The sequence below is a fragment of the Patella vulgata genome, chromosome 5, assembly GCF_932274485.2.
Source record: "Patella vulgata chromosome 5, xgPatVulg1.2, whole genome shotgun sequence".
In the NCBI taxonomy this organism is placed as follows: Eukaryota; Metazoa; Mollusca; class Gastropoda; family Patellidae; genus Patella; species Patella vulgata.
In genome coordinates, this window is record NC_065883.2 from 58187993 (window position 1) to 58214873 (window position 26881).

The 26881-nt window shown below is 34.8% G+C and overlaps 1 protein-coding gene and 1 long non-coding RNA gene across 5 annotated transcripts in view; one reads left to right on the plus strand and one right to left on the minus strand.

Annotated features, from left to right (window-relative positions):
- Positions 1 to 2360: 2360 nt before the first annotated feature.
- LOC126820759 (glycoprotein 3-alpha-L-fucosyltransferase A) overlaps positions 2361 to 26881 on the plus strand; it is a 43624-nt gene continuing 19103 nt past the window's right edge. For 2 of the 4 annotated variants that reach the window (XM_050548872.2, XM_050548869.2), the window contains exon 1: positions 25859 to 26158. The gene's annotated coding sequence lies outside the window, so the exon portion shown is untranslated. Of the gene's footprint in view, positions 2425 to 5990; positions 6514 to 25858; positions 26159 to 26881 lie in introns of those variants that run through there. The other 2 variants (XM_050548871.2, XM_050548870.2) reach the window with 2 other exon arrangements.
- Positions 9263 to 13662, minus strand: LOC126820805 (uncharacterized). Its single transcript, XR_007680150.2, has 3 exons — positions 13549 to 13662; positions 12053 to 12250; positions 9263 to 9744 (listed from the first exon to the last, which is right to left on the minus strand). It is a non-coding gene; the product is annotated as an uncharacterized LOC126820805 (long non-coding RNA).

Sequence of the window (26881 nt, forward strand, 5' to 3'; positions counted from 1 at the left end):
AAGGGTCCGAGAAACTTAAATCTAAAAGCCTGAATCTGACCCAACAGTTGCGAGTTTGTATACATTGAGTTGAGTCATGACTTTCATTCCATTGTGGGGAAAAACAAATAGTCACATACAGCTCATCCTCATCAACGTTAACAGAAAGCTCCAGCTAAATGTAGAGAATATCGTTGGGCAGTTCATCAGAAAAAAGCCACGCCGACTTTTCTCTGCATTGCACAGTTAAAGTGAAGGTCCCACATAATTTTTGGAAGATAAATCTGTTTAATTTTGTGTGAAAATTCCCTGTAAACCTCTACATTTATGATTAAGCCTGTGCAACAATTGCAAGCTATATTATTTATTTTTATGCGCTGAAAGTAAAAACAGTAAACCACGTGTATAGACTTTTCGTCTGTGAAAGTTTGTGCTCTGGAAAACCCCGACCAACTTTCCTATACTTAAATGGACTGGTTACTCTAATAGTAAATTGATACTTCTAATAAAGCTTGTTAAGAACAACCATAATATGGTATCTGAAGATATTTTGTTTCTCACCTGTGAAGGGAGCATTCCCCATCAACATTTTAAGGACATTTTATGCCATTTTATTGGCGATTTTTAGACCTGTAATTTTGGAATTTACCTTCCGGAAATACGTCAGAATGCACCAAATTGAATCTAATTTACCAAATTTTTCGGGGGGGAGGGCCCCCATACCCCCCCTTACAGCGTTTAGCGACTTTGGCGCTCGCGTCGGTGGGCGTAGCCCACCGCAATAAGTTAAGCAATTATCCAACCTAGACGCCCCCACCCTGCAAAAAATCCTGGATCCGCGCCTGAATACTACGGTATTCGTTTCTATACATAACTGTAGAATTTCCTACAGAAAGTGCAATAAAAAACCTATACAGTCTTAAGACCAACTAGAAATCAGCCAGATTTCTTCAAGTTTGGGAATGTGACCTCAAAGATTTGTTGAAGAGAATCCTGTCATCAACCTCTCAAAGACAAAAAATTGTAGCCCAATTATTATCTATTCAGATGGTGTATTGTATAAGTGTCATATTACACAGCTCTATATTTAGAATGTAAAACTAAAGCTAGATGGGTTTGGAATCAGATTCTATGAAATTTGAATAAGAGAATAAGAAAAATTAATCAAATTAAACACAGAAATAAACAAATTTAATAACAGTTTAATAAAATTAAAAAAATTTGATTCAAATATTACATAATGTAATAATAAGCTTATTAATTTGATGTAATATCTACAGCAGCTTGTCTAAGCCAGGGTATAAAATATCTTACATTATTTACCCATATACTTTGATATTGACCAATTTGATGTTAACCAATTAAATGATTTTGGAACTTTTTCTTGGGGAGATAAATATTCATAAGTAAAACAAGGGTTGTTGAGCACATTACGATTGTATAACTCTTGCCAATTATATATTGATTTCTATAGAAAGGGGTCAATATCGAAATATTAATGGCCTATTGATTCATCGTACAATACTATTTACGAACTTATCAATTATCAGTAAAAGAAAATTTGATCCAAAATTATCTATTTTGGTGCAAAAATATGAACATTTACTGATTATTTACATACAGGGAAAAGGTCACCCCAAAACAATCTACATGTATTTGTTATTTAAAAGAGCTAAATCGCTAATATTTAGGACCTAGAAATTGACACAAATGGTTCGCAACACAAATAATAATATAATATGAATGTACATAAACTGATTTAGTATTTATTGCGCATGCTCTCCAGATAGGAATATGACATAACCGTTTGAGTTACTTGTGGAATATATCTAGCCCCGTCCTTCGAGTCCCTTGTTATAAATGGCACTTAAAGGCATTCGTGAACCAATGGTAAAATGTTTATTTTGTCTTACAATCTTATGGAAGCCTATAACTACCATTCATAATTTCTACTTTTCGCCCCTTCAAAACACGAAAGTCGAAAAGTGACCTTGGAAGTAGAGACTACATCAACTTCTGAGGCGAAAAGACAACAGTACGACAGCAAGCCAAAATCAAAGGTCGCTAATATCGCCATCAATACTAGACTTTATAAACTATTTTGTTAACGCGAATTTATTGTCAATGTCAACAAAACAGTACACCTTTAATAATGTATTATAACAATATTACTTATATTCTCTGTCACCACAGAGTTCTTGATGTGGAAATTTACACGGAAATATTTATTTATGGCTAGGGATATGATATCATATCTTTCTTATCTAAATTAGATCCTGCTTATATATATATATATATATAGAAAAATCACTGCGTATTAATATTATGCGCACTACTTTAATGGAGATAACCACAGTGGAGACACTCAATTTTGATCTCGGTACATTAGATGAAATATTTGGAGATATGTCCGAAGATGAACTTGAAACGCCACCCCCTTGTCAGGTAACAGCTACAAACAACAAAATATTCAAAAATCTATTACAAAAACAAAAATTTTGTTTCAAAAAGTACTTTTAAAAAATGAAGTGAGAATTTTAGGGGTTTTTTTGTGTGTCTATACTCATACGGCTACTATAGCAACCAGACGATAAGCGAGCCAAATGTAACATTAGCAACCAGTTACCCCGCTACGTCACGACGTTTTCATTACGTCAAAATTGATTTCTTTGGTTTTTACGTCACTTAAACCGATTTGCTAACGCGTCTTGGGTCCTAATGATCTCAGGACATGTCTATTGGACAATAACACCCCTCTAAATGCGAAACAGGAGGTGTTTATCTCCTAAATGCAATTAACAATAGTCTTTGACGTCACAATGTCATAGTTACATTAATATGTAACAGGCATTGCCTGAGTAGAGCGAAGCTGATTATTGTCAAATATAAAACCTTCATAATTAAGATTCTCAAGTGATACAAGTAATTTAAATAATCTCGTTTTTCCGAATTGAATTTAATTTAGATCTGAATTATATGATTAATTTTGTAAAAAAAAAAAAGAACAAAAAAGTGTGAGAATTATTTTCATTGACGTCAGAAATATGTGACGTCATTGATTAAACGCGTCATAAAAATATTTCTATGAGTCGCGTAATCTCGCTTGGGCGAGATTTGGTAAGTTGGCATGCGCATTGCTATTTTTGCCCAGTGTATCCGGTTCCGGTCTGAATTTTTTTTTTAATCAACAGTCTGTGGGGCAGATTTAGTTACGCTCCTGTGTTACCGGAAAAGAGCTTTGTTCAAGCAATTTATTTTATTTAATTTAATTTAATTATTCTCTTATTTAGAATTAGAATTAAGTTTCGGGTGGTACTTCTCAATAAAATAGCTTTCTTTTACCTCCGAGAGGTCTTGGTTTTTGCTATTAAGTCTATTTAAAGGAAAAACACTAAATTAAATGAAATGAAATAAAATAAAGACCGTGGTGGGATTGAATATTTGTAGCCTGTAGGCTAAGAAATTACTACCCTTGCCTGTATAATAATGTATCTATGACATTGTGACGTCATAGACTATTGTTAATTGCATTATTGTTTAATAAATGCCTGAAGAGCCGCTATCGCGGTGAAAACGTTAGCATAAAAATGTAGTTTTATTTTGCCATCTTTAATTTCAATTATATATATATATATATAATATATATATATATATAACCAGGATGTAATTTAGATAAGAAAGATATGATATCATATCTCTAGCCATAAATAAATATTTCCGTGTAAATTTCCACATCAAGAACTCGTAGTATTATTCTTACAATTTCTCGTACAATAGGGGCCACAAGGCAAGAAGTTAGGCCCGATATACGCGAACATCAAACCGAGATCTTTGATACATAAACATATAATATTAAGTTTTTTTCAAAACCGGATACAAATCGTTAGAGGGACCACAGCCTTCGATCCGATTATCACAAAATTCAAACCCAGGGTGTAACGGTGTATATTTAAACGGTTTTTAAAATCGGGTATAAACTGTAATTTTTGTTACACCCAGGGTCCACAATCTAGGAGGTTACGGACCGATATGTGCGAATATGGAAAGAAACAAAAATCCGTGGAATATAGACATATATTTTAAGTTTGATCAAAATCGGATAAAAAAAATTGTGACTTCTACAGTGTCCACAACCTTGGTATTATATACTTTTATACTATTTGCGAACGAGGAGCGGGCAGTTTCAATCCGATTTTCATGAAATTCGAACCCAACCATCATAAGGGTGGAATGGTGATATGTTAGAACAGCTTTTAATATTGGATAGAATGCCAATATCGAAAGGAACCGCATGTCCACAAATAAATTGTGGGCTGACAGGGGCGACTCAATACACGTCCACTTGAAAATATGGGCATACAAAAATAGCTCAGCATGATAAAACTTGGTTTTTGGAAGACTAAACAACTGATATCAAAGACTTTATATGAAATGAGATTTTTATTTTAGAAATTAAAATGTTAAGTTATTTGATACTCCCACTGGCCGGTTAATAGTTGTCAACGCTTATGTAATTTATATTAGGGCAATGCTACTCAAGACGGACATGTTGTTTAGATCAGCATACCAAGCAATTAAAATCAGTGAACCGGACCAAACCCAAACATCCAAAATTTAGCACTTTTTCCTAGATAGTCCTAGCACTGTATAGAATTACTTAAGTCGAAAGTCGACAAGACGGTATACAAGCCAAAATGCAAGTCGAAAATAAGAAATTGTCGCTGTGTGTTATTTCTTAATTTCCTATTTTCGAGTTAATTTTGGCTTGCATAGCGTGTTGTCGCCTCACATTTTGTCGTAACTTCTACTTTTCGACTTTTGTGTTTTGAAGAGGCGAAAAGTAGAAATTATGAATGGTAGTTATAGGCTTCGATACAATCCTTTATTATTTTCTTCATGAGGCTACAGGTGAACCAGCAGTACAATGATCAGAATTATATTCTTGTCTGCTTATACCCTGTCAATATGTTTTCAAAATGTTGTCTTTAGAAAGTTGTCGACAAAAGCATTTATTAGTGCAAACTTGACGTGCATGACTGGAATAAAAACGGCTTGGACGCGAGCTTACTTGGCTCGCGTATAGATAAAGTTTCAATAACGATGTTTGATAATATGGTGCAATTTTGTTGTAAAGAAAGAAGTTTGGATCTTAAACTTCATTTCAGATTTTTAGTTTTAATGCTCCTGGGCCATAGACCATAGTAAAAGTGTTTTTAATGTTATAATGTGTTCAATCGAGAATGTTAACAATGCTTTGAGAACTAGAACCGACAACGCTACTGTTGTGCACGTAAAAGAAACCTCGACAGTTGGAATTCGATATAAGAGTAGGCCGTAGCGCCGCTGTCCGGGCAAAATTACCCCACAGCATACTACATGGCGAATGTCCGTCTTCATTTACCCATTCGATGCAGCAAAGTAGGACGTTAAACCCTATTTCATTTCATTACCATCGAAATTTTCAAATATAGGGTGTTAGTGACCTAATGAACAATCTTTGAAATACCACGTGATGCATTTTCTGATGACTTATAATTAGTAGACGGATGACACCGTATCCCTTTTATTTTATTTTATCAGATGTAGGATGACCCGTGCACTTTACAGAAAGTTGGTCTCGACACGGCTTAATGTGCACGCTTCAGTTGCGTGTCTCGAACTGATTTCTGACTACCCCGCACTCGCTTTGAGTCGATAAATAGCCATGGCACGTGCAATTCTCTACAAATATATCAACTATTACAGCCGTAAAAAATCTATTGTTGACGATTTTGAATAGCAGTAAAATTTAGCTTCTTGGTTATTACAGCAGCTTTAGTAATTACGTTTGTTTTATTTTTTAAATTGCTTTATCATTAACTGTACCGTTAAGAGCGGCATCTTTTGGTTTAGTACAAATACTATCTCTGAATCACTTTCTTTAGCAGGAACATGATACTAGTAGTAGTTTCATTTTACTTTTACAAGTTTCTTAAAACAATTGTTGAGTTGTCTAAAGTGCTTATTTCTAAATTCAATTTCTTGTTCTAGCTTTCTGTTATGTTTCGTAAAAAAGTAGCCTTGATTATCCCGACCTGTCAATCAGACGTAGAATGGTCGATAGACTGGTTAAACGAGACTAATTTCAAAACAAGGGCACGTAACCTATCTTTTACTCAAAAGTGTCTGGATGTTATGGACGCAACTTGGAACCAGTTTTCAGTCTATTATTTATAGATGATTAAAGGTCATAGCTTATTAAGTACAACATGATCGTTTATTTAGTGACTATAATTGTGTGAAACTGATTTGAGGCTTGGCATATATATAAATATTGTGGCGTAATTGTCGAGATATTTGGAGATATTTATTTATGGTGTGTCACCCTAGATGCCATTTCCTTTATATGTCTCAAATAACAATGTTCAACATAGTGACAAATGGGTCAATATAATGACTGTACAACTTTACGTTACCTATAAACACTTGGATATTTCGTTGGAAAAGAATTATACAAGCAATAGTCAACTGAAAAAAAAACTGTTATTAGTGAAGGTAATGTAGTATATATTTTCAAATCAATTTTGTAACATTTCCCATTAAATATTTTTTCGCGGAGTGCTGAAAAGAATTAAATCTCTATTCTTCTTTGCTACTAGAAATGGACACAAATGGGTCGCAACGCATTTAACAATGTAATATGAATGTATACAAACTGATTTACATTCAGTCGTTTCTGTTTTTACTGTAATTTGTAATCAGTTATGTTCGGCGAAATTGAATGGCTGTCTTTGTTTGGTGTCTGGTTATTCCAGTCTACCCCGGTAGTATTCTCACAGAGTGGTATTCTCCTGTGGGATATATTTAGCCACGATCATCGAGTCGCTTCATTACAAAATGTTGATTTTTTACTTAATGTTAGATATCAGAAGCCCATCTTTTCACGGTAAGATAACAACATCAATGCTAATTTAAATTGACCAAATTAAGTCGTGTTTGCAATGTCAAAAACTGTGGATGATACTGAGTTAACGACTTGTCTCCTTCAAATTCCCGATGCACCATTGGGATGTTTCCATAACATATTAAATTTCTTACGGCTTAATCCACGCTAATATGTACTGTTTAACATTCAATAAAGAAACAAAATCAAATACCAATGCTAGGTAATGTCCCGGCTTGGGTTCAATTGGGTTTAAAACATGCCTATCATTAAATGTTCGTGGATAACAAAATGGCGGCACATAATTTATTGGATAGCGAGCAGCATATATCGATGAAATTTCAATTCCAGGATTTCTCTCGAAGGACTCGTCGTGGTGGGGGTGCGGGGTGTTCATGTCGGTTTTATTTACATGGAAATACTAATTAAAAATCCATTTTAATCTTCGACATGTTGACATGAAGAAATGGTTTTTGGTACAATGATCATATCAAATTTAGTAATAAATAGATTCTCCATGATGAATGGCACTAAAAAGGTGTTCAGCTTGTATATAACTTGTCCTTTGAACTTTACCGATATATTATGGTTTGCCAATTGTAATTTCCACATTTAATCAGAAAATTGAAATCCATTCTGAAATGTATCAATCGTTCGTTCGTTCCTAGAGAATTACATCCACTTCCACCTAAGGTGATATAAAATGTATCAACGGAACAGAAGCCTTTTATGGTCAAAATATCAACATCCTAAAAATGAGATGACTGTCAATCTCTTCTTCACAATGCCTCTTTTTGAGTATAAAAGTCTTGAAAATAATATGACTCTCGGTTATTGTGTACTATTCACTTATGTTAATTTCATCCCGAGAATATTTATGATGATATGTTTTGAATTTTATGCATGTGCAAAACCGAAAATGTGTAATTTGAAATCAAAGAACACATTCTCGGCTTTGCACATTCTGACAATCCATCCTGTAAATGTGGTCATCAATTTGAAGACACTGAACATTTTTATTGAATTGCTCCTTATATTCAGGTGCCCCAAATAATACAATAAATAATGTACCTACTATCCATCGAAACACTACAATCTTATTGTATGGAATTGACGACATAGAAATCTCATTCAATATTTTTCACAACTGTCCAGACGGTTCCAGGGACAACTATAACACACTCACTGTAATTATATTTTATTATTATTATTATTATTGTTCGATTTATATAGCGCTTCATTACACATGAGTGTTTCTAAGCGCATTCACAACAAAACAGTTCAAAAACATTTTTGAAATAAGTAGGTTTTTAAGTTAGTCTTAAAGCTCTGGATGGAAGAGGACTCTCTAAGAGTTTTTGGAAGATCATTCCACATTTTTGCTGCTTTGACGGAGAAAGCATATTCACCAGAACGCTTATTATATTTGGGGATCCTCAATATGCTACGATCACTTGAAGAACGAAGGTTGGATCGCTGGGGAGTATAGAAATCAAAGAGTTCTTTTAAATAACTGGGTGCGGTGTCAGAATAAATTGATTTAAACACATTCACAAGAGCTTTAAATTGAACCCTCGCTCGAACTGGAAGCCAATGGAGTTTCTGTAACTTAGCTGATATATGATCAAATTTTCGTGTTTTAGTTATAAGACGTGCAGCATTGTTTTGCGCTATTTCCACTTGTACATTGTTTGTTTCTTTATGTAAATACATGTATCTATATCTGAAAGGGAGAAGGGTTTAATATAGGCTATGCCTGTTCCCCAATCCCTATTCAAATACAAATCTGAATAAAAATATTGCTTATAAAAAAAGGTGTGGGGGGGGGGGGTGCGATGTGTGTATCCGAAAGGAATACTTGGATGTTGACCAAATTTGATATAGAAATCTCGATCTATATCGTGTTCGCAGGCTAAGAAATGTAAAGTTGGGGAAGGGGTTTCTATAGGGTTCGTTTTCTGATACCAAATTTGAAAATCAGTTAAAAACCGCGAAGGAAAATAAAGAGAAATTGATTTAAGGTCCAAATGCTCTGCACCAACCGGGCCAAGGAAGACAGTCAATGTGCTATGGGCAAAATTTACTTCAGACAGCGGCGCTAAAGCTCCATTTTATTTCAAATTCCAGCAATAAAGGATGCATACGTGATCTCAGGTTTTTCGTCCCATTCGAACGACTAGACGCCGTTGGCGTAAAAAAGAAGGCTACGAAAAATACAGAAAAATGTTTTATACCAAATTAAAATTGCACACCGAAATTCTCATATTTACTATAGGCTTATAACATATTGATAGGCAAAATATAAATAGTTATGAAATCATCATAAAACTAGCGTATGGTTAAAATATACAATTTTATTACATATACAGTCCCACAAAAGCTAAAATCCTTCTCACACTAATGAATGGGGTTGTATTCAACTTGATTTTATTTAGCAATTTCCAAGATAAAACAACACGTATGAAAATACACTTTGAAGCAGATATAGTCAGTGAGTGTTTTTTATCCTCAATAAACATCGAAAAAATGCCCATAAAATGTTGTTTTTTTAAAAAAAATTAAATCAACAACCGCTCCCTTGTTTAATTATAATCGCATTCCACTGATGAAACTGCCAGTATTGCTGCACACTCGTAGACGTAGCTGTAAATTGTTACGTTGTAACCAAACGTTGTAGTTAAAATTAAACCAAGAAAATTGTGTGTTTAGTGTGTTCAGTTGTTGTTGATAAACACTCGTTGGTTGACAGTCGACCCAGTTAACGTTTCCATATGCACATTGTAAATACTGCCCGTTTCTTCTTGGGGAGGTTATGACCGTGTTCTGAAATCTTGCACACATGACTGAAATAGCAAAAACCGCATTTTATGTGCACAGAATATTGTTTATTTATTCCCGCGCAAAATCTAGTAGCTTAGGTAAGAAAGATCTCCGAGGTAGTAAAAGATAGGTTGCAGCTAACTCGTCCGGGCAGTCAACAAGAGTTGTCACATATTTTTACTTTTTTCGGTAATGAAACATTTATAATACATTAAAATCTGATTAGGAGTAACAACTCATTAAGTAATTATCAGAAAACCATTAGAATTTGTTTGGTTTTTATAAAGTTTTGCCCCATGCTAACGTTTAGTATAGGAAACTTTTAACATCATGGATTTAGCTGTTCAAGTCATAAAAATTCATTGAAAATCAATATACTTGTTTGTCTCAAGACCTTACACTCTGTGTATGAATCTGAAGTCAATCGGATTATAACTTTAGCTTCTAGAGGGTCACAAGGTTTTTAAAAGTGATCAAGGGCCATAACTTTGGCAGTAATTATCGGAAATCGTTGTCAATCAATATGATTCTTCGTCTCATGACCTCAAACACTCTGTATCAATTTAAAGTCAATCGGATATTAACTTTAGCCTCTAGAGCATTTACAAGATATTTTGAAGTGATCAAGGGCCATAACTCTGGCAGTAATTATCAAAAATCGCTGAAAATGAATAAACTTCTTCGTCTCATGATCTTAAACACTGTGTATAAATTTAAAGTCAATCGGATATTAACTTTAGCCTCTAGAGCATTTACAAGATTTTTTGAAGTGATCAAGGGCCATAACTCTGGCAGTAATTATCGAAAATCACTGAAAATGAATAAACTTCTTCATCCCATGACCTTAAACACTGTGTATAAATTTAAACTCAATCGGATATTAACATAAGCCTCTAGAGCATCCACAAGATTTTTCAAAGTGATCAAGGGCCATAACTCTGGCAGTAATTATCGGAAATCGCTGAAAATACATAGGCTTCTTCGTCTCATGACCTTAAACACTGTGTATAAATTTAAAGTCAATCGGATATTAACTTTGCCCTCTAGAGCGTGCATAAGATTTTTTTAAGTGATCAAGGGCCATAACTCTGGAAGTAATTATCGGAAATCGCTGAAAATCAATAGGCTTCTTCGTCTCATGACCTTAAACACTGTGTATAAATTTAGAGTCAATCGGATATTAACTCTGACCTCTAGAGCGTCCACAAGATTTTTTGAAGCGATCAAAGGTCATAACTCTGGCAGTAATTATCGGAAATCGCTGAAAATCAATAGGCTTCTTCGTCTCATGACCTTAAACACTGTGTATAAATTTAAAGTCAATCGGATATTAACTTTAGCCTCTAGAGCGTCCACAAGCAATTGTGGACGACGGACCGCCGGACGGACGGACGGACGGACGGGGGTGACGACAATATACGACCACATTTCAATGTGGGCGTATAATAAAACTGGTCGTGGAAGACCTTTAGAAACTGACACCTGCAGATTACGTCAAGTTTGCAAGATGTAAATAGGGCCAGGGCGCGTGATTGTGGACGGGATTGTGGGCAAGGGTAAGGGCAAAGTCTAGGGTTAGCGCTAGCCCTGTTTACATCTCGTGGACTTAATATTTATACCTTACCATGCATTGGCGTATCTACGGAATTGCACAGAGGTCACCTGCCCCGGGCGTCACTAGAAGGGGCACCATTGGGGGCATTGAAAATAGACTAAAATATTAAAACCACAAGATAGTAAAGTCAGATGTTTAGACAGGGGAGCAGAGAGAGAGAGAGAGAAATGGGGTTTAACGTCCACTCGACACAAACTAGGTCATTTCGGGACTAACATATGGTTTAATTTTTTTTACATAATTCGCTTGCGCGTAGGGGTCTTTAGCAGTGGGAGGAAACCGGAGGACCCGGAGAAAACCCACGAGGTTGGACAGGCGACCCTACTCCTTGCCACGTACAACCGGGGATTCGAAACCACGCCAGTCGACTCAATGACAGACTGTATGATACAGCGCGCACACGCTAACCATTCAGCCATCCAACCCCCCAGACAGGGGAGCAATTTCAGTGCTTGCCATTGGCGCTATTTTCCGCAATGGCTCAATGGGTGCGCTTGTCACATTTATTTGGAAGTAATATACACGTATGCCCGTTGTCATTAGCCCCGTTGGAGCAGAAAAAAAAAAGAAGAACGTTAAATCCCATTTCTTTTCATTGAGTGGTGTCATCTAGAAATCCCGACCTGTCAACAGAGCAAGAATTCGAAGATATAGATCATACTTTCTACCAAATTTGACATTTAATTTATATCATTGTATTTTGCCATAATACTCACAGTTGCACTGAAAATTTGTAGCTGTGCATGGTTGATTCGTCATTTCGATTGTATCACCAACACAGTTAGCGCCGCCTGCAGTCGGAGTGGGGTTATTACATTCTCTGGTTCTCTCCATGGGTTGTAACCCAGATCCACAATAAGCTGTACATTCTCCGCTCGTTCTCCACTGTGACCATGGACCTAGGCCTCCATTTACTGAAAAAATTGAAAAATGTTGTGAACAGTTCTTAAAAGGTGTATCCCAATCCTGTCGAACTGTCGTAATAAGTACTCAAAGATAAGTGTCTGGATAACCACGAGTAACTTTTTCTTGTCACAATCTTTATACCGAAACAACAGCGCCAAACTTTTTATTTAAATTACGGTATCACTTTGAGCAATTTTCACATTTCCGAACGACTTAATATATGAGCCGAAAATTCACCCAAATAATAAATAAACGAATTCTTTCTATTTTAATGATTGAATCTCATAGAATTTCATCGACATGGGTAGAAAAATTACAGTATCGACTTATTTAAATTCGAAATGTTGGCTTGTTTTTTTTTTAAAGTGGGCATCTCTGTCGTGGCTGAAATCAGTTTTAGGTCCGCAGATAGAGTTACGGTTCAGATATAATTGATCTTGTGTTGAACAATTGAATGTTTATGCCTAAACGTGCCTAAACATTAACAATCAGACGGTACACCCTCAATATTTCGAAACAAAGTGAAAGATATGATCGCATGGAGTTTGTTTCGTTATTACCCGAAACAACGATTATCAAGTACCAATGTGACGATAATAAACGAAGCCTCGATTTTCAGACCTTCAATTGGCAGTCTCGGTGAGAGGCATCAATATTAACGTTACACAAAAATATGACAGACATTGTCTGATCCAGTCAATATCTTAGTCATCTGATGGTTTAGAGAGTTGACTCTGGGATTGTCACGCGATCAAATGTCTAAATAATAATTTATAAAACATTTAAAGCCTTTAAAAAGAAGAAACAAACTGGCTAAGCTTTTGCAAAATGCATCTTTAATGAAATAACTTCCCTTAAGCCATAAAATCGAATTTATAGCCAATCTGATTAAAATACAGGTCTATATTTCGTTTCGTTTTTTTATACTTTCGATGGCCTACACTACATGAAGATCTGACCAGTTGTTTTGGGAGGTCGCGTCAGAGGTCATACGAGCGGCTTTTGACCCTATGCCGTAAAAGACCGTTTCATTTGCTAATCCCTCGCATCATCCAGAACACGCCAATGATAACAACTCTTCCAGATCCTAGTGTAGTAAAGACAAGTAAAACGAAATTTTGGACTATAATAAACAAAACGAAATAGGATCTGTGTTTTAGTCAGATTGATTTATAGTAGGACTCGGAGACAGTTAAAAAGTAATTTTAGATTTAGCTTCCTTCGACTAAGCTTATTCGGGTCTTACTTAGGCCATTGTTGAATATAATGATATAAATAAGATATAAATATGATATAAAAATCGCACCTGCTAGCTGACAGACGCCCGGTGCGTTACACGCAATATTTTCTTCTTCCACTTCAGCGTAAAAACAATCTTCGTCGTTATTCTCAACTGTGTCGGGGCAATTTCGTGTGCGTGTTCGTGTACCCTCTCCGGTACAAGGCGGGCTGCATCCTGCAGCGAATCCAAAAGATGACCAGTTTGCCCAACCACCTATAATAAAATTGATTAAGTAATAAACTGTTCGTTACAAACAACAGTGTTTTCCTGTTTTATATTTTTTACTATCAGACCAATATTATTTCAATGTACGCCGGCGAGATTTCTTCAGGATCTGTTAAGCATAAATGCAACACTCTTCTAAAGTTGTACCATGGCCATATAAATACTAGAGCAGACGTGTCAAATAAGCAGGGGGGGGGGGGCTGTTCCGGTGTGACTGACCACGGAGTCTCGAGTGGGGTACTGAGTTCTCCCCCCAGAAATTTACTCTTTTAAATGTATAGATTCTCTTTTTTTGGGCCTCTCTTTTATGGGACCCTCATGAGCGGGGATGGTGGGAGGCTGACCCTACACGAGTCTACAATGGCAAATAATATGATGACGTCGGGCAACATCGACAGCCCTTGTAGTAGTTTACATTGTCACATCCAAATATGAGGGGTTTTTTTCTTTCTTGCTTATTTTTTGTTTGGACGGGGGGAGGGGTGATTATAGGGGACATTTTAAAAACTATTATATTTAGCTTTAATGACATTTTACATATATTAAACTAACCTGAACAATCTGTTGTGTTAAACCTGGAATTTAAAAAATAAACATATCAATTATTTCTTGCTACTCAAAGAGATGACATAACTACTATCTAACAAACCAGATCTGATTGTCTAACTTTTGGCACCCACCATTCTTAACGTGTTCCAATTGAACATGTTAAGACACTGCATATAGGTGATGTAATAATTAATTGTACATCCATGTAATTAATCTGAACCTGGTGATAATTCGGAATACCACAACTTGTTATCAATCGAATATTAGCAATGATAGAGAACTGTATTTTCATCACAGACCAAATACCTTGAAAATGTACCATCTGATGAATATAAGAAAATCGTAAGAATTATCCAAACTTGGCAAATTTATAAATCCAATTATGTCGAACTTTAAATAGGTAAATTTATATTGCTTATATTTATATTCGTTTATTATATATTATCATGTACTTCGCTGAAACTTCGTAAGAGGCCGTAATTGGAAAAAACCAAGACAAATACCAATGGTAATCTGATTTGCTAATAATTTTTCGAAGTTAAAAGTTCTATGACAGTCTATGTATCCAAAATAATCACCCGTTGATGTATGTTAGACGGATTATTTTCATTCATCTTTTCTCAGACCTGACAGTCGTAAGCGTAACTTAAGGACAATCTACGTTCTTGGAGTGTAAATGGGCTTTTAAAAATGCGTTTCTAAATCATTTAAACACACGATTTATCAACAATATTTTATTGACCTGCTCTATAAATAACAATATGATTAATATATAAATGTTGAATAGGTTTTATAGTTTTGTAATACACTGTGAGGTATTACGTACACAGATTCTGGGATTTTGCAGGGTTCGGTCATCGGACCTTTATGATTCCTTATTTACATTACCGATATTATTAACGATTATTCCGGATATCGCGTGTTATTTTTTCCATAATGGAATATCGATGTAAAGTTTAAGATAGAGTAGTGGTTATAACTCTGAAAAACAAGAAGAGAGGTCAGAATATTGATGGCAGACCACTTGCTATACGACAAGTATTGGACACAGATGTAGTTGTTTAAACTTTGATCTATTTCGTTCAAATCTAACTGTAAGGTTCTGAAGTGTGACAATATATTTTTAAACAAAAACCAAATAAGGCTCTAATAGGTTTATGGTTAGTAGACAAGTTTCTTGGATTTATATATCATCCCGTTGTCAAGTTAAAACTATAGAAACTTGTTAGTTACTATACTAAATACTAACTCATAAACAACCTTCCCGGATTGCTACCCTACTATACTCTATACCTCAAAGTGGTTAATCCTATTAATTAAACAATTTTAATTAAACATGCATTATGCAAGAGCTAAATCTGATTATTGCAAGTCTTAATTTAGGCTTCAGGTGTTATAGAAATTATAAATTAGATCTTTATTTAAACAACAAGACCAAAATCAACTCTGTAGACCCACGGATGGCTCGGCTACAGCTCGGATTTAAATCAAATAAGGGATAACCTGATGAAAATACGTCAGTTAGATCGAGGCTAAATGATAGAGTGTACTTAGCGAGGCCGCTGTAAAGCGTTTTGGTATGCCATTGAAAACTTTACTTGATAATCGAGATATGTAGGTGGAGTTAACGCCTGTCAATCAAACGATCAGCGAAGGTGAAGACACAATTCGCTACCATTTCTAGGCAAATATTACAACGATGATAACTATGTTCAGAATAAAGTAATTTGACTGAATTTTTCAATATATTCTTCTTTCATCATCTACTTTTGAACTGTTATAGCAAGAATGGCCAACTCTCTATAAAAATCTCCCATAATGTATCTTTAACTCTATTGTTTATAGGATTAACACTAAATCGGTTTTGACGAGTCGAACATCCACTACATACATGTATATTGTTTTGGATGAATAAGTTGTATTTACAAAAGGTGAACAATATATATATAGAGAGAGAGAGTGAAATGGGGTTTAACGTCCACTCGACGCAAACTAGGTCATTTCGGGACTAACATATAGTTCAATTTTATTTCAATAATTCGCTTGCGCATAGGGGTCTTTAGCAGTAGAAGGAAACCGGAGAAACCCGGAGAAAACCCACGAGGTTAGACAGGCGACCCTACACCTTGCCACGTACAACCGGGGATTCGAAACCACGCCAGTCGACTCAATGACAGATTTTATGATACAGCGCGCGCACGCTAACCATTCAGCCATCCAACCTCCCGTGAACAATAGAACACACCACCGACGCAACAAGGGTGAGCAAGTAATATATAAATCTAATGGAGATTTTGTTATAACATATAAAATTTTGTGCCTTAGCGGCGTTGCGTTGGCTTAATACCAAAATCATAGCAGTTAATGTTCGCAACTTCCAAATAAACCAATAAATAGTAAGTGATAAAATACTACTACTAATGGACGTAATGTTTTGGTTCTTCATATCTACATGTATATCTCCCATTAATAATGACTCAACTAAATTTTGAAAAATTATTTGATTATTCAATGCCCTTATAACCATTTTTGAAGACTCGAATGATTTCGTTGATCATGAGCTAAAATGAAATAGAGGAATGGTTATAAATATTGAAATTAGGAATATACATAATTAAAGGCGAAGGAAATGTATAATAGAGTTTCTTTCTGTATTTTCGAACAAATTAGGTTCAAAATATGATTGAACCAGGGCCAAATTAACAGGAAGTGAAACATGGATAGTTTTTGTCTTTCGGCCACAATTGATTAATCGCGGAGCAACATGGAAATTGGGTAAAGCAAGAAAAGATTATCCACATGTACATATATACCGAAATACATTGTTTTGGATGAATAAATTGTATTTACAAAAGGTGAGTAATATAACACATTGTATTAAATCTAAATTTGTAAAGTCCTAGAGCATAGGCCTATATGAGTCACTCGTCAATTTTTAAGCGTTGATTTTTGATTCGGGGTTTTTGCCCCATGAATTTACAGTGAATCGAGTGAGTATTTGGGTGAACTTACTGTGTGAAATCTTGGGCGTCTGCAATTCCGATCAATGCAACAATAGATACAACCAACACAAACGATGAACTTGTAATGTCGGTCATCTTTTCTTGTTTCCAAAACAACTGAAAGTACATTTGCAACAAGTTCCCCGAGTTTTATTGTGACTTGAGATATAGATCAGAGTTATCATTTTCCGCTTGGAAGATAATCGGTATCTCCGATCTGCACATATCAAAGGATGTGCAATAAGATAACCGTGTATAAGTTAATCTGGTCACCACCATCATCGTTCTTTATGGTCTATATCTACAATCTGAGAAATTAGTTTAATGAACTCTCACAAACCCTAAGGCCTTTTGTGATTTTACTGGGTTTGATCGTTTGGTAGTGATCAAAAAGTGTGATCATCTAAATAGTGAGGATCGGGAAATAAATGTCGGATAATGTATCTATAATTATTATTGTGTAATTTACGGATGAACTTCCATTGTATGCTATTTTATAAACGTTTGCTATGCTTTATAAATTTCTTTGGGATATTTACTGATTTATGGTTAAGAGTTGTGAATGGTGTTGCAAAAGAAACCTGGTATATATTCTTAACCATCGAAACACCCGATTCCATCCGCCACTGATGACATGTTCAATTCCATGTAGCTGTCTTCACTTTAGTATCCATTCTGACATTTGTGCATTTAAAGCACTAATGGGCATGTGTGTGTGTGTGTGTGTGTGCGTGTGTGTGTGGGTGGGTGTGGGTGTGTGTGTGTGTCAGTGGCGAGGGGGGGGGGGGTATTTGTAGGCCAACATTAGGGCAAAGCCCTGTATATACGGCTTTGCTTTAGGGTAGACTTTTATGGAATCATCTGACGCTTACATGTGTTTGTGTTTTAAATACATATACATATCTGGCGTATTGTGTCTTTAATTAAATGATAATATAACATAAACAAATGATACAGAAATTCGTATACTATTAAAATTTATCTAGAAACATAACACACAAAAATCCATAAATGAACTGTCAAACATTTTTATTGTTTGTTTTTCTTTATTCCAAGTGAAGAGTTATAGTTATCTTTCCGGTCAGTGACTATAATTACATATAGGTTTTACTGATTATGAGCTCATTCTATTGTGTGATGTATTAAAATATCGCCGATAGCAGAAACGGTTTCTCATATTAACATAATAGTCTTTTTATAATGCTTTGTTTCCATGACTACATTTGCAGAGGCGTAGCCGTGAAATATATGTATTGGGGGGGGGGGGGTCCGCAAATAAAATTATATAAAATGTTGACAATCTGTGACGGGGGGGGGGGGCACCCCATAAAATATTTTTTAAAGTTTCAGTCTTCTGTAAACTCTGTTTTGGCATATTTTACGGGCTTAAACCAAAACATAACACCAATACAATGTTTATCATGTTTAAGTCAGGGGGTGCCGTATTCATATTTTTTTTCATGACTTTTACATATTGATTGTTACGCTTCAGTTATGAACAACACGACAAAAGGGGTTTAGTTGGGTAATTTTTATGAGGAGGATCCAAATGAAACAAAACTTGATCACATAACTTTAGTTTATGAGGATGCATATTTGACAATTACCTTGTTAACTACGATACTATATATACACATTGACATTTACAAGAAAGTTGTAAAGATATTTTAAATATTTTGTACATTTTGTGTATTATAAATGGATTTCAAAAAGTAAACATAAGTGTTTGTGTTTTAATTTGTACATTTTTTATACAGATAGAATCTTAACTAATCCTAATAATTGTTGTAAATAAATAGGAGTAAGGGTCTACTATGTAATCTCTTTTTTTTTCTTTTTTTTATGGGAGGGGGGGGGACAAGCATATTCAGATTCCCCTAGAAAAACAATGTGTCACGCCCATGTACGTATGCTCAACGCGCATGCTCAAAGGTAGCAGTTTTTCTTTCCTCATGAACACGACTGATAACTACAAATAGGATTACACGTTTAAATACGTAGATATACATGGCTTTCAATATAATCCAGTCTACAAAAAAATAACAACCCAAAAACGGGATCCCAAAATAACTATTATTGTTAACTTCTCAGTAGTAGAGGTATATCACGTGTATATTTCCAGGTCACAGTGAATAAATAGAGGATATTTGTCGTTTAGAGTGAATAACATATTTTATTTCATCGAGAAGCAAGAAAACTTATATTTTCACGAATGCGTAGCATGAGTGAAAATATAAACGTTTTCTTGCTTAGATAGCATAAAATATGTTATTAACGACAAAACCACATGTCCTATTTATTTTATGATTTTACAATCAATTTTAGGTAAAAACAACATGGACTACTGCTAGCCAGTGGAATAACACTTTTATTTCACTGATAAAACGCGGTATTCCACTACTGATCATAAAATAAATACTTATCCCCGCTAACGGTTGCAGAGGCTTGTGGTATTTTTCGTATTCAGAACTTGGATAATACGTAGGTTTAGTCCCGCCACGTATGGTGTTTAGTATATCTTGCTTAGTTGTTTGTATAATCCCATCATTCTTTTGAAATTGTTTTATCTTTTTATTACACACATTCTTTTCTTCGACTATTTTATAGATATCAGTGTTTGATTTGTCTGTGATGTTAATATCTAATTTTGACCGAATAATGTATCCTTCATTTTTATGGTCTTCAATCTGGTGATGTCATTTTTTATACGTCCTTCCATAATTTGTTTGTGGACGCACTACAGTTCACAATTCTTATCCGATTTTGACGGAACTTGAAAATAAATATCGGTTTATCTCCAACTGACCTCGGTTCCTTTCGATATTGGTATGTATCGGATCGAAACTTCGTGGATTATAGCCCCTGATTGTACGAAAAATCACGTTTTTAGCTTGTAGACACCTAAAGGTCACAATTTTCGTCTGATTTTGATGAAACTTGAAATGCATGTTTATAACCTAAAGACGCTGGTTCCTTTCGATATTTGTGCATATTGGATCTTAACTTCCTGAATTATGGCCCTTATTGTACGAAAAAGCGTGTTTTTAGCGTGTGGTCCCCTTAGAGGTCACAATTATTATCCGATTAAAAACTGTTCGAATATATCACCGTTACACCGTAATGATGGTTGAGTTCGAATTTCTTGAAAATCAGACCGGACAAAATGGCCGCCCCTCGTACGCAAATAGTGTAAAAATATGGTATATCAAGGTTGTGAACCCCTCTAGAGGTCACAATTTTGATCACATTTTGATGAAACTTGAAATACACGTTAATAACCCAAAGATCTTGGTTCCTTTCAATATTCGCTCATATTTAGCTTAAGACCCTCTAGTGGTCACAATTTTTATCCGAGTTTAAAAAGCGTTCAAATGTATCACCGTTACACCCCAGACCGATACTGCCTGACAAAATGGCCGTTCCTTGTACGCAAATAGTATAATAGTATGTAACACTAAGGCTGTGGACTCGCTAGATGTCACAATTTTTATTCGATTTTGATGAAACTTAGAATATATCTTTATATCCCAAATATATATCTCGGTCTATTTCGATATTCGCGCATTTCAGACCATAACATCCTGGATTATGGCCCCTCATTGTGCTTTTTTTTTCATAGCTTGTTCTTTATCTTATCCATCTCTTGCAAAATGTGGCCGTATCTTGCCTGGTAACCGCTGGTTAATTTAGAAATTCTATTTTGATCTAAGTTCCGGTTTTGTTTTTCATCTTCTAGACAGTTATAGAGAAGTTTTAATTTTCACTGTTTGATTTTAGCTATAGCTATACCGTAGGTTTTTGTAATTGATTGAATTTCTCCTATCCCCTTGTCCCCCCATCCATTACTGTGATTGAATTTTGTTTTCTCATTTTTCCAAAATTCCTGAAATTTTGTTATGGTTGATTTATAATTGTTATTTGTGAGTACTGAATTGTTGAATTTCCAGAAACCTTATCCCCGTCTATAGCTGTCTAGATTAAGCTTCAAAGATAATATTTTGTGGTTTCATTTTGTATTAGGATGGTGGTTTAAACATACATTATGCAAGAGCTAAATCTGCCTATTGCAAGTCTTTTTTAGGCTTCAGATGTTATAGAAATTATTAATTAGACCTTTATTTACACGACAAGCTTAAAACCAAATCTGTAGAACCACTGATGGCTTGGATACGGTTTGGATTTAAACAACCTCGTCCATTTAAAATTAAATCAATAAATGGCGGACCAAGCTAACGTTTACCGTTACTCGCTGATGTCACAACCGGAAACTGGTGATGAAAAGCCTGCCAAGCGAGGCTACCATAGCCATTGAGTATAATACTTGATAATCGAGAATATGTGGGTGGAGTTATCGTTTGTCAATCAAACGATCGCCAATTCTGATAGACGGTGAAGACAGAATTGATGCCTATTTCTAGTCCAAACTTCTAACAGTGACAATTCCGATTAGAACAAAGTAATTTGACTGAAATTTTCAACATTTTCTTTTTTTATTATCTATTTTTGAATTATTATAGCAAGAATGGCCAACTCTTTATAAAACTCTTAACTATTGTAGGAAAACTTTTATAGCTTGGCCTCTCACATCTGATGAGATTAGCATAGTTTGAGAGTTTTCGTTCTATGTCCTATATTTCAAAGAATCGGTTATAAATGGAAATGTGTGTTTTATGAAATATGGTGATTTGGGGAATTTTTCCCAATAGAAACTATCCATAACCAGTTTTTGAGAAATAATATATTGAAAGTAAAAAAAAAGTACTCCTCTGTATGTTCTATGGTGAAACTGGGAGATACCCTTTAAGTATTTATATTAAGCATAGAATGGCTAGCTTTTGGAATAAAATGATAAGTGGTAAAAATGGGAAATATTCTTTGTTGTTATATACGTCTCTGTTAAAAAAAAAAGGTGTAAATCATACTAATAAATGGCTAATTACTATCAAAAATACTCTTGACGAATGTGGATATAGTTATGTACGGAACTCACAACAGACGCGAAACCCAGTTAAACTGAAATATGAGTTGTTACAACGACTAAAAGATCAGTATATTCAAATCTGGTCGTCTAATATCCCGAAATCGAATAAATCTGTGTATTATAGAATTTATAAGACGGAATTTAAATTAGAACCATATCTTACCTCATACTTTTAAATATAATACACTTTTTATAATATAATATAATACACAAGCAAACAATCAATAATTCTAAAAGTATGTATGTTTTTAAAGATAATTCGGCCATCTACCCCCCCCCCCTTGATTATCCCGTGTAACACTATCTTAGTGATAACAGTAGATCAGTTTAGCAAATATATGATTTATTTACATCAGGTATATAAAACAGCTACATACATACAACAACAATACTATACAGGAACTAGAGTACGACAGGAACACGACAGGAACACATCAGGACGGTACATACCTGTATTAAATCTACCATTCCGCCCCTCTGTCAAGGAAGCGGCTGAACTCGGGCGAGTTCTGCTCGTCTCTCCTCGTCTTTAGACGTCTGACTAACTGTCAGCAAACTCATAGTTATATATCCTCCGACAATATAAGGCTCATGATCATACATGCAATTGTCTCTTTATCACGTAATGGTATGCTTACTGACCAGTGCGTATGTCTTTGCAGTCATATACAGATCATATGTAGTTTGTAAATGACATATAATAATAATAATAATTTATTTTCAGGCCATGGGGCCCATAGTACACTCAAGACAAGATCATAAAATTACAAACATTAACAAACAAACACTATTTACACAGATTCATCATAACCTCACGTTAAGTCATGGTAAATGATCTCATTATTTTAGTTTACTCAGTAATTTTCTTTTCTTTTCATAGCATTATAAATAATTTTACTTATGTTACAGATTATATCACAATTAGTACTCTGCAAGTATCCTTTAACATAATTAAGTAGTTATTTAAAGTAATTATTGCCATTGCAAATAGTTCTCAGGATGTCAAACAGTTGACAATGAGTCAGAATATGTAATTCATTTCCAGTTCATTTTCATTCAAACAGTATTTACATATCCTGTCATTTCTTTCTATTGATATAGCTCTACCTGATTCCATTGCAAGGTTGTGGCTACTTACTCTTAATCTACTTAAAGCTACTCTATGTTGTTTGTTTATTATAGTGGATAAATATTTTTCTGATTCTAACAATGATTTAATTTCTGCATAGAAATCTAGTTTTGAACTGTTTTTTTATTGCAGGGTGTCATTCTTGTATATTACAGTCTATGACCCTTTGTTAAAACATGCTTAAGAAATTGTCACTATTTCCAACTTGCTGATATGACCAAACATATTGGAAACCATAATTATACAACATATCCCTATTTTTTGTAAATGCCATATGGGATTAATTACATGTTTAATTAGATCATAGCCAGTTTGTGCCTTAACAGAAGTATATACAGATTTCAAAAGTCAATATAATATATTATTAAAAGCAGCTTAATAAAAAAATAGATCAATAAGTTATATGCACCTAAATGATCGTTCAATTTGATAAAGATTATAGAGTACTTTGTCACACCCGGCACCCTACCTTTGACAAAGGATTATAGACTGTATCATTATAAGTACTGTTCATTTAGTTGACGGTTGACTATGTTCATGAATAAAATATATGAGATAAGTTTACGTGTCATCGATTAACGAGTTTCTTAAATATTATTAAAAATTTACTAATGAATCCCGTGTACACATTTGCGTGCGCGTAAAAGATCCCTTGGCAGTTGGAATTCGATAAAGTAGACCGTAGCGCCGCTGTCCGGGCAAACATTCCCCTTTAGCCCATGGCGTATGCCGTATTAGCCAATTCGGAGCAAAACAGTAGGACATTAAACCGCATTTCATTTCATTTCCAACTGTGACTTACGGCGTCTGAAAATATAATCGACTTTGGTTTCCGATCTTTTAGACATTTAACAATATATACTGTGGGTTACCAATAGACATTGAGAAATTTAATTATCAGCGATGGGAAGGAAATGGGAGTTAAGGTGCTACGTTTCTGCAACCCCGGGGTAATGAAGACGGGATTACGCCATATATTGGTTTGTTTTTGACCAATCCGAACGACTAGACCTTCCGTCCTGCGTCACTGACAAGAGGAAAACACGCTGAAATATCCCGGAGAACTTTTTATCAGCTATTGGAAATATCTTGTATGGATGGGAAGTGAATGTTCTATTCTTTATTTCTTTAAGTCTACAAACTCATGGAATAACTTATATATATAGTATAATTAAATACAAACAATATAGTGAGTTATACATGATATTACAAGTAAATACAAACAAACAGCCTTACAATACATGTAATAGGCTAGCTATACATGATAAATACAAACAAACACCCCAAACAACATAGCTATACATGATAATACAAGTAAATGCAAACTAACAAACACCCCAAACGGGATAAGGTGGTGGTTGTGGTTGAATAAGTTGAATTAAAAAAAAATAGGCAAGGTTAGCGTATAAATAATAACACCAATATAAGTTGTCATAACACAGATCATTGATAACGGTAAGGGTGCTAGTGACAACTTTATTAATTTTAACAAGAATGAACAAGATATAATAAATATACATTAAATCCTATAATATACAAAAAGAAAAAAGTTAAGCACCCTATCTATTTTTCACAGTGACTTGTCTAACGAGGTTTGGCCTTTAAACCCCGAAAACATAATCACGGAAAAACAAATGTGGTTTGCAAGAATGGATCTTTGACGATAAGAACACATATATTATAGCGTTTATCTAGTTTTGAGTTGAGTCACCGCATCTACCTATTCTCGTGTGAATATACCATACTTGCTTTGTAGGATTTATAGAGTAACGTGTATAGTATATCTGATTCCTTTGTCAATCTATTCCATTTGGCCGTAGTATATGTCGAGATGTTCTCTAAATATCGCTGGCGACATGTCAACATATTGTGCTTGTTGCGATCATAGGCGTACGGGCTGAATGTTAGGGGGCAGAACCTGATATGCTCCCAAAAAACTTCATCTCGTAACCTCCGTGTTTAGAGATAAGAGATGGTGCTATATACATGTAGTTTCACGTAGCAAAACCCAACGCAAATCACATATCGGGCCTCAGTAAGCAAATTGACAATATTTTTCATCAAAACGACGATTGATTATTGTTATTTATAAATTTCCTCATGTAATCTTTTCAGACCCACAAGAATACAAACCATCTTTTCAAAGCACGGATTTATGATTCTCGAAGCACGGATTTTGTCATTTCAAGGCACGTCCGTGCCTGTGGGCACGTTTAAATAGGCCCTGCGTGATACACCCAATTTACAAAAAAAAACTCGCATGTGTATCTGAATTTAAAAGTTTTATATTATAGAATAAAACGTTTACAAAAATAAATGCTTTGAACAACTCAACTAGGGACTGTTTCGAAGTCTATTGTACGATGATACCTACAATAAATAGTGAAGATTTTAGTTTCACCCCCTCGGACTGTAATGTAAGGTGATATCTACAAATGGTGACGAACAAAGCCCATGTAAATTCTGGCGTTAACCAAGCGAAAACTATAATCTATTGACTGGAGGGCTAGTCAATGCACGGTTGGTTGGTGATTTGGTTATCAGCAACTCAAGCCTCTGGTAATGCGAGATCAGATGGTTTTTTTTTTAACAAAGACGGATTTACATTATATATTTCAGCAAGGTTCAGTAGTATATCTTGTCTACGATATCACCTTAGGTGGAAGCGGACGTAAAACTCCAGAAACGAACGAAGTAGTATATCTAAAATAGGATAGCCAGTGTTTGCCATCATAGGACATCTCACAGGTATGTTATTTAGATTAACTCAACATTGTGTATGATAGTAGTCGACACTCTAAATCAAGAAATACATCCAATACTTTTGAAATATTTGAATTGGTTTTGTGAAACTGGCCTAATATCAATGGCGCAGAACGGGGAATTTGCAAGGAAAGGTGTGTAGCCATTACGACGATAAAAAAAATTATATTATCAGGTAGGAAAAATTGTTCTCATTGTACACGCCATCTTCCTTCTTAATTTCATTTCCTTTCATAACACAAATTATATGGAAAATACTGCTTCTGATTTATTCGCAAAATGTCTTTTCAACTATAGTTTCATCGTTATAAAATGTGTATGATAGTAGTCGACACTCCAAATCAAGAAATACATCCAATACTTTTGAAATATTTGAATTGGTTTTGTGAAACTGGCCTAATATCAATGGCGCAGAACGGGGAATTTGCAAGGAAAGGTGTGTAGGCATTACGACGATAAAAAAAATTATATTATCAGGTAGGAAAAATTGTTCTCATTGTACACGCCATCTTCCTTCTTAATTTCATTTCCTTTCATAACACAAATTATATGGAAAATACTGCTTCTGATTTATTCGCAAAATGTCTTTTCAACTATAGTTTCATCGTTATAAAATGTAAAGATCCGACGACGATAGTCCATGTTGTATTGAACGTTATGTAGCGAATTATTATGGAGGCGTATAGTGATCAAGATAATAGCGATTTT